At 40.0% G+C, this 10,000-nt stretch overlaps 1 pseudogene; it reads right to left on the reverse strand.

Moving 5' to 3' along the window:
- Positions 1 to 8,146: 8,146 nt before the first annotated feature.
- On the reverse strand, positions 8,147 to 8,266 carry LOC123688468 (annotated as a pseudogene).
- Positions 8,267 to 10,000: the final 1,734 nt, after the last annotated feature.

Consider the following 10,000-nt stretch of genomic DNA (forward strand, 5'->3'; position numbering starts at 1 on the left):
TTCAAAAGTTGTATCGGAACATTTCACGTCGTAATATCTCGCCAAGTCCAGACCTCGGCGATAGGTAGTATCTGACACCGTCCGCTCGGGACTGACATCGACTTGGACTCGGGCTGATGATGGGGAGGCGTTTAAGGACGTGAACATTTTTCCTTATAAAAATTAAAGTCGACAATGAATATTGATTCTGATTACTGATTTACGCTTTAAAAACACATTAGAAGGCAACCAAATCGAATTTGAGGAAATTCCACGATCAGAAAATTTTTTTCGAAAAAAAAAAAAATCCGAAAAATATTTTTCGATTCCTATTACTGATTTACTCTTTTAGAACACATTAGGAGGCAACCAAATCAAATTTGAGAAAATTCCACAATCAGAAAATTTTTTTCGAAAAAAAAAAAAATTCGAGGACACCTCGGTCATGGCAAGTTATTTTCCACAATCCATTCCCCAATCGACGTACATCACAGAAAAAATCATCTCTCTAACTATCCTGGTTCAAAAGTTGTATCGGAACATTTTCACGTCGAAAATATATCTCTAAGTCCAGACCGATGCACAACGTAAACTAGGGCTGAACCGATGCACCACGTAATATCGGGCAGACCGATGCAGAACGTAAACTCGATCATACCGATGCTTCACGTAATCTCGATCTTACCGATGCACCACGTAAACAAGGGCAGACCGATGCAGAACGTAAAGTAGATCTTACCGATGCACCACGTAATCTCGATCTTACCGATGCACCACGTAATCTCCATCTTACCGATGCACCACGTGAACTGGATCTTACCGATGCAGAACGTGAATTGGATCTTACCGATGCACCACGTAAACTCGATCATACCGATGCACCACGTAATCTCGGGCAGACCGATGCACAACGTAAATGACGATCGGGACCGGGGCGATCGGTCGTATCTGACACCGCCGGCTCGGTTCTAACATCGTCAATGAGTCGGGGTTGAAAAAAAGGACGTGAACATTTTTCCTTATAAAAATCAAACCCGATCATGGATTTTGATTCTGATTGTTGATTATCGCTATTAGAACATATAAGGAGGCAACCAAATCAAATTTGAGAAAATTCCACGATCAGAAAATTTTTTTCGAAAAAAAAAAAAAAATCGTAATCACCTCGGTCATGGCGAGTTATTTTCCGTATTTCATTCCACAATCAACGTACAACATAGAAGAAATCATCTCTCTAACTATCCTGGTTCAAAAGTTGTATCGGAACATTTCACGTCGTAATATCTCGCCAAGTCCAGACCTCGGCGATAGGTAGTATCTGACACCGTCCGCTCGGGACTGACATCGACTTGGACTCGGGCTGATGATGGGGAGGCGTTTAAGGACGTGAACATTTTTCCTTATAAAAATTAAAGTCGACAATGAATATTGATTCTGATTACTGATTTACGCTTTAAAAACACATTAGAAGGCAACCAAATCGAATTTGAGGAAATTCCACGATCAGAAAATTTTTTTCGAAAAAAAAAAAAATCCGAAAAATATTTTTCGATTCCTATTACTGATTTACTCTTTTAGAACACATTAGGAGGCAACCAAATCAAATTTGAGAAAATTCCACAATCAGAAAATTTTTTTCGAAAAAAAAAAAAATTCGAGGACACCTCGGTCATGGCAAGTTATTTTCCACAATCCATTCCCCAATCGACGTACATCACAGAAAAAATCATCTCTCTAACTATCCTGGTTCAAAAGTTGTATCGGAACATTTTCACGTCGAAAATATATCTCTAAGTCCAGACCGATGCACAACGTAAACTAGGGCTGAACCGATGCACCACGTAATATCGGGCAGACCGATGCAGAACGTAAACTCGATCATACCGATGCTTCACGTAATCTCGATCTTACCGATGCACCACGTAAACAAGGGCAGACCGATGCAGAACGTAAAGTAGATCTTACCGATGCACCACGTAATCTCGATCTTACCGATGCACCACGTAATCTCGATCTTACCGATGCACCACGTGAACTGGATCTTACCGATGCAGAACGTGAATTGGATCTTACCGATGCACCACGTAAACTCGATCTTACCGATGCACCACGTAATCTCAATCTTACCGATGCACCACGTGAACTGGATCTTACCGATGCAGAACGTGAATTGGATCTTACCGATGCACCACGTAAACTCGATCATACCGATGCACCACGTAATCTCGGGCAGACCGATGCACAACGTAAATGACGATCGGGACCGGGGCGATCGGTCGTATCTGACACCGCCGGCTCGGTTCTAACATCGTCAATGAGTCGGGGTTGAAAAAAAGGACGTGAACATTTTTCCTTATAAAAATCAAACCCGATCATGGATTTTGATTCTGATTGTTGATTATCGCTATTAGAACATATAAGGAGGCAACCAAATCAAATTTGAGAAAATTCCACGATCAGAAAATTTTTTTCGAAAAAAAAAAAAAAATCGTAATCACCTCGGTCATGGCGAGTTATTTTCCGTATTTCATTCCACAATCAACGTACAACATAGAAGAAATCATCTCTCTAACTATCCTGGTTCAAAAGTTGTATCGGAACATTTCACGTCGTAATATCTCGCCAAGTCCAGACCTCGGCGATAGGTAGTATCTGACACCGTCCGCTCGGGACTGACATCGACTTGGACTCGGGCTGATGATGGGGAGGCGTTTAAGGACGTGAACATTTTTCCTTATAAAAATTAAAGTCGACAATGAATATTGATTCTGATTACTGATTTACGCTTTAAAAACACATTAGAAGGCAACCAAATCAAATTTGAGGAAATTCCACGATCAGAAAATTTTTTTCGAAAAAAAAAAAAATCCGAAAAATATTTTTCGATTCCGATTACTGATTTACTCTTTTAGAACACATTAGGAGGCAACCAAATCAAATTTGAGAAAATTCCACAATCAGAAAATTTTTTTCGAAAAAAAAAAAAATTCGAGGACACCTCGGTCATGGCAAGTTATTTTCCACAATCCATTCCCCAATCGACGTACATCACAGAAAAAATCATCTCTCTAACTATCCTGGTTCAAAAGTTGTATCGGAACATTTTCACGTCGAAAATATATCTCTAAGTCCAGACCGATGCACAACGTAAACTAGGGCTGAACCGATGCACCACGTAATATCGGGCAGACCGATGCAGAACGTAAACTCGATCATACCGATGCTTCACGTAATCTCGATCTTACCGATGCACCACGTAAACAAGGGCAGACCGATGCAGAACGTAAAGTAGATCTTACCGATGCACCACGTAATCTCGATCTTACCGATGCACCACGTAATCTCCATCTTACCGATGCACCACGTAAACTCGATCTTACCGATGCAGAACGTAAATTGGATCTTACCGATGCACCACGTAAACTCGATCTTACCGATGCACCACGTAATCTCAATCTTACCGATGCACCACGTGAACTGGATCTTACCGATGCAGAACGTGAATTGGATCTTACCGATGCACCACGTAAACTCGATCTTACCGATGCACCACGTAATCTCAATCTTACCGATGCACCACGTGAACTGGATCTTACCGATGCAGAACGTGAATTGGATCTTACCGATGCACCACGTAAACTCGATCTTACCGATGCACCACGTAATCTCAATCTCACCGATGCACCACGTGAACTGGATCTTACCGATGCAGAACGTGAATTGGATCTTACCGATGCACCACGTAAACTCGATCTTACCGATGCACCACGTAATCTCGATCTTACCGATGCACCACGTAATCTCAATCTTACCGATGCATCACGTAATCTCGATCTTACCGATGCAGAACGTAAACTCGATCATACCGATGCACCACGTTATCTCGGCAGACCGATGCAGAACGTAAAAAAAAAGCTTACAGCACGCGGTGTTCCCAAGCGGTCACCCATCCAAGTACTAACCGCGCCCGACGCTGCTTGGCTTCAGTGTTCAATTCAATTCAATTCAAACATGTATATTTGGTGTTAAGAAATACATTATAAGTTGGTATATGAACTTATTTATAATACATTGGGGGGGGCTATAAAGCTTCTACTTAGTACAAGTATATACATTTAATTATGATAATAAAAAATGATTGAATATCTTAAAATAATTGGGGATAAGGGGGATTTTTATTTAATATCGTTTATTTATTTATATGTTCTCATTAGGAATTATTCAGGAAAATTAAAAATAAAAACCTGATTGAAATAATTTGGGGTAGGAAGTGGGGAGGTAGGGGGATATATACATATATTTACACATATTTACAGTTATTTACAATTGGAAGTTTAGTTCCGTTATGCTAATCGGCGAGATACGAATCGGTTAGGTCGCCATTTGCTGGATGTGGCCAGTCCCTTTCGTCGTAAGTCCGCTCGTGCCGCTATTGGGTCGAAACCCGGGGGCCGATTGGTCATTACGATTACGGGGCGATGGACACACCTTTTGCAATGGCGGTTCTAGCGTTCATCGAATCTCGTCGATAAGACACCATTTTCAAAATGTCGTTGAGTGACAATACCAGCTTTAGCGAGTGGCGTTTCTATGGGGATTGGCTTGGGGTTTTAGGAATGTAGGAAGGTGTTGGTAAGGGAGGGAATGGGGAAGTCGGGAGTTTGTTGCGTGGATTCGCGATTTCGTTATATTTTTTGTCAGTCTGTTTGAGTTGCACTGGAATTGGTAGAAGTCATTGGAGATTTTGTTTATGTATTCTCGTATTGTCGGTATGTTTGCTTGTTCGTGTAGGTCTGAGATTCTTGTAAAGTACGGCTTGTTTAGAGCCAGTCTTAGTGCTTTGTTCTGCAAGCTTTGTATCGATCTCAAAGGGTAGGGTCTCAGGTGGCAGAAGGCCGGCGCGGCGTAAGTGATGATCGATCTTATGTATGAGGTGTATAAAAGAATTTTGTTATCTGAATTTAAATGACTTTTTTTGCACAATAGAGGATATAGCTTCTTTTTTGTTGCATAACCTTTGGCGACTTGATTTTTGATGTGTCGGTGAAAGTTAAGTCTTTCATCTAGTTCAACTCCTAGGTATTTGATACTGTTTTTGGGTTGAACTTCGATGTCACCTATTTTTAATTTATTTTGGATAATTTTATTATTTTTCCTTCTGCTAAACACGATTTGTTCGGTTTTCGCTTCGTTCAGTTTGATTTTCCATCTGTCAAAATATTTATGAAGAATTTTGAGATGGGTTTTAAGCTCGTTGTTAGCGTCTTCAGCGCAGTTTGAATGAGCATATATTGCTGTATCATCTGCGAAGAGTGCTAGGTTTGTATTTTTGTGCATTGGGATATCTTGGACATAGATATTAAATAATCTAGGTCCGAGGACAGAGCCCTGTACAATGCCCGCAGTAATGTCGATGGGGTCGGAAATTTCCTTTCCTACTCGGACAGTGAATTTCCTATCTGATAAGTAGGAGTTCACCAGTTTCGTAATGAACTTGGGGAACTCTAATTTTATCATTTTGTAGGTCAGGCCCTCTATCCAGACTTTATCGAAAGCTTTTTCGATATCTAGAAGGAGCAGGACCGTATGATTTTTGATATTGAAGTTATTAATAATATCTACGACTATTCTGCATGTTTGCTGTGTCGAGCTGTGTTTTGCCTTGAATCCAAACTGATGGTCATCTTTAATCTGGTTATTTTTAATTACTGAATTGATTTTAGTCAACAGTATTTTCTCAGTCAATTTACTAAGGTTAGATAATAGGCTGATCGGGCGATAATTACTCGGAGAGGTCGTGATCTTTCCGGATTTGGGGATGGGCGTAACTATCGCCGTTTTCCAGCACTTAGGCCAGTACTGGAATTTAAAAATTGCGTTAATAATATAGTTCAATTGAACTATAGATTTTTTAGAAAGATTTCTGATCAGCCTATTATCTATTTCGTCGTTTCCCGGAGCTTTCTTCATCGGGAGTTTTTTAATTAATTCGAAGATTTCCGTTGGGTTCGTTAAGAACTTTTGTTCTGGTTTAACGAACCTGTTGGAATTAAGGAAATTTTCTACTGTTTTACGTATGTCCGCCTGTTCATGGTCATCGGTTTGAGAAATATGATGAGCGGTTTCGAAGGTTTCCGCTAATATGTTCGCTTTTTCTTTATCGGTAGAGAATTCCGCGGAATTTTGGATTAAGATGGGAACCTCGGAGTATTTTTTAATATTACTTTGGACTGTTTTCCAAAGGAAGGTTCTGTCGTTATTTATTTTAGTGAGTTTTTGTTCCCATCTTTCATTCTGGAGGTTTTTGATTTCTTTCCGGATTTCGCGAGTATAAATGTTGAGAATTTCTTTATCTATTGAATTTCTATGTTTTTGCCAAAGTTTCCTAGTTTTATTTCTCGATTTGATAAGATCGATTATATGAGGGGGGAGTTTTTTGTACGCTAAATTTTGTTGTTTTTTAGGGGTTGTTTTATCGCGAGCATATTTGAGGGCCTTCGTAAACGTCTCGATTTCCCTTTCGATTTCTGAGGCGGTTTCAATTTTGTTGTTGATAGCGATTTTGCTATCCAATTTTTTACGAAAGATATCCCAGTTGGTGACTGAGTAGTCGTACACCAACTTGGCTGGGTTTCTTTCGATATCAATGTTGACTTTGAAAATAACTGGGTTGTGGTCAGATCCCAGTTGACAACTAGTTTCTGGGATACTGTTTATGCGGACGTTTTTGGTAAGCACCAAATCTATTGTACTTGGTGCTTTGCCATTGCCCGGGAAATGTGTATGTCCACTAGGGACGTTCAAGGTTATATAATTGTTGGATTCAAGGAAACTGAAAAGGCGATTCCCGTTAGTATTTCTGCAATTGCAGTTCCACTCTTCGTGCTTAGCGTTCAAGTCGCCTAGAACGATAACGTTGGCGGTTTTTTTAATTGTAAACAGGTTCCTTAAACAATTATTGGTGAATTTGTTACTAGGGCTGTTGTACACCGCCGTAATAACGAAGTTTTCATTAAAAATTACACTAATATTCTCTATTGTGCACTTTACTTTGGGTAAAGGCGAGATGGTGGATGCGCTACTAAGACTGTTCTTCACAAGAATGGCGACTCCACCAAAACCAGAATTGTCGTTTCGGTCCGCTCTAAAGGTTCTGTAACCGTTAATGAAGAATTTGTTTATGTCTTTCAGTCTAGTCTCGTTAATTGTAAGTACGTCTATTTTGTTGAAATTTAGAAAGTTCTCAATTTCGGTGTGTTTTTGAGACACACCGTTGGCGTTCCACGTAACTATTTTCAAGGACTTAGAATCCATTTGAGGTAATTACATATTCAAAGAATATTTTCGACCGTTCCTGTTGAGAAGCGGCACTCTCTAATTTTTTATTTAAAAGCTTTATACTTTCAAGGAATTTATTTAGGTTGATATAAGAATTGAGTTTTTTAAATTCATTTTGAATTTCCTCAAATGGATTTCCTGTTGATTGGAATTCCGGGGATGGCGTAGATGGGATATTTGGCAGGATGGTGGGTGCGCTTTTGCTGGTATTGTCACTCACCTTATTTGCTTTGATTGTCGCCTCATAGGCGGCTTTCCTCTGTTCCCAGGGGTTGCTTTCTGGAATTGGGGCTGGCCTGTATCTCGGTTTGGGGGCGACTGCGGGTCTGGAACTCCTGGAGTTCTTCTTTTCGATTATAGATTTGTAGATTGGACAGTCAATGCTGTTTGCCGGGTGACTTCCATGGCAATTAATGCACTTAGCCAAGGTTGTTATTGGTTTGGGGCAGTTCATCGTCAAATGCGACTCGGCGCATTTGAGACATTTTTCCGCCCTATGGCAGTTGGCGGTGGCGTGGCCCCACAACTGGCATCTGTGGCACTGGATGATTTCTTTTTTGGTGGTGTACCGATTCCACCTAATTTTAGTGTAGCTTACAACTTTTATGTGGTGTTGTAGCTGTTTTAAGGTGACTGTATTGTCGGTCACCACCATGTAGGCCGGGGATTGCGTCGCCCTCATCTTATGGATTTGTATTACTGGAACATTCTGGCCTATTAAATCGTCCTTAATTTCCTCCAGCTCGATGTCTTGCTCTAGGCCCCTCAACGTAAAAGCGTGGGTCTTTAGGTGTTTGGGGGTATAAGTGTGGTACTGTATACCATGTTTGTCCAAGAATTTCATGATTTTTTCTGGCGGTCACCCATCCAAGTACTAACCGCGCCCGACGCTGCTTGGCTTCAGTGTTCTGACGAGAACTGGCAATTTCAGCGTGGTATGGCCGTAAACAACATATATTGCGATATTTTCTATGATATCTCACTTTTTGGGAGCGGAAAGGACGTGAACGTTTTTCCTCATAAAAAATGAAATAACTTTTGGATATTAATTCTGATTGTTGATTTAAGCTTTAAGAACACATTAGGACATATCTCAATGAAATTTGAGGGATTTCCGAAATCGAAAAATATTTTTCGAAAAAAAAAAAAAATCCCAGAAGACCTCGGTCATCTCAAGTTTATTTCCATATTCTATTACACAATCAACGTACATCACAAAAGGAACCATCTCTCTAACTATCACAGTTAAATTTTTGTATCGGAACATTTCACGTCGGAATATCTCGCTAAGTCCAGACCGGGGAGATCGGTCGCATCTGACACCGTCCGCTCCGGTCTAACATCGTCTTGGAGTCGGGGTAACGATGGAGAGGCGTTTAAGGACGTGAACATTTTTCCTTATAAAAATTAAAGTCGACAATGAATATTGATTCTGATTACTGATTTACTCTTTTAGAACACATTAGAAGGCAACGCAATCAGATTTGAGGAAATTTCAAGATCAGAAAATTTTTTTCGAAAAAAAAAAAAATTCAAGAACACCTGGGTCATGGCAAGTTATTTCCCACAATCCATTCCACAATCAACGTACAACATAGAAGAAATCATCTCTCTAACTATCCTGGTTCAAAAGTTGTATCGGAACATTTCACGTCGAAATACCTCGCCAAGTCCAGACCGGGGCGATAGGTAGTATCTGACACCGTCCGCTCGGGACTGACATCGACTTGGACTCGGGCTAATGATGGGGAGGCGTTTAAGGACGTGAACATTTTTCCTTATAAAAATTAAAGTCGACAATGAATATTGATTCTGATTACTGATTTACGCTTTAAAAACACATTAGAAGGCAACCAAATCAAATTTGAGGAAATTCCAAAATCAGAAAATTTTTTTTCAAAAAAAAAAAAATCCGAAAAATATTTTTCGATTCTGATTACTGATTTACTCTTTTAGAACACATTAGAAGGCAACGAAATCAAATTTGAGTAAAATCCAAAATCAGAAAATATTTTTCGAAAAAAAAAAAAAATTCGAGAACACCTCGGTCATGGCAAGTTATTTTCCACAATCCATTCCCCAATCAACGTACATCCCAGAAAAAATCATCTCTCTAACTATCCTGGTTCAAAAGTTGTATCGGAACATTTTCACGTCGAAAATATATCTCTAAGTCCAGACCGATGCAGAACGTAAACTCGATCATACCGATGCTTCACGTAATCTCGATCTTACCGATGCACAACGTAAACTAGATCACACCGATGCAGAACGTAAACTCGATCTCACCGATGCACCACGTGAACTGGATCTTACCGATGCAGAACGTGAATTGGATCTTACCGATGCACCACGTAAACTCGATCTTACCGATGCACCACGTAATCTCGATCTTACCGATGCACCACGTGAACTGGATCTTACCGATGCAGAACGTGAACTCGATCTTACCGATGCACCACGTAAACTAGGGCTGACCGATGCATCACGTAAACGACGATCGAGAGGCGCGAAAGGACGTGAACGTTTTTCATTATAAAAATTGAAATAAATGATAAATAATGATTCTGATTGTTGATTATCGTTTTTAATATGCATTAGTAGGCAACCAAATGAAATTTGAGGAAATTCCGATAACAGAAAATTTTTTCGAAAAAAAAAAAAATTCATGAAATCCTCGGTC

This window comes from Harmonia axyridis, chromosome X (assembly GCF_914767665.1).
Source record: "Harmonia axyridis chromosome X, icHarAxyr1.1, whole genome shotgun sequence".
Classification (NCBI taxonomy): Eukaryota; Metazoa; Arthropoda; class Insecta; order Coleoptera; family Coccinellidae; genus Harmonia; species Harmonia axyridis.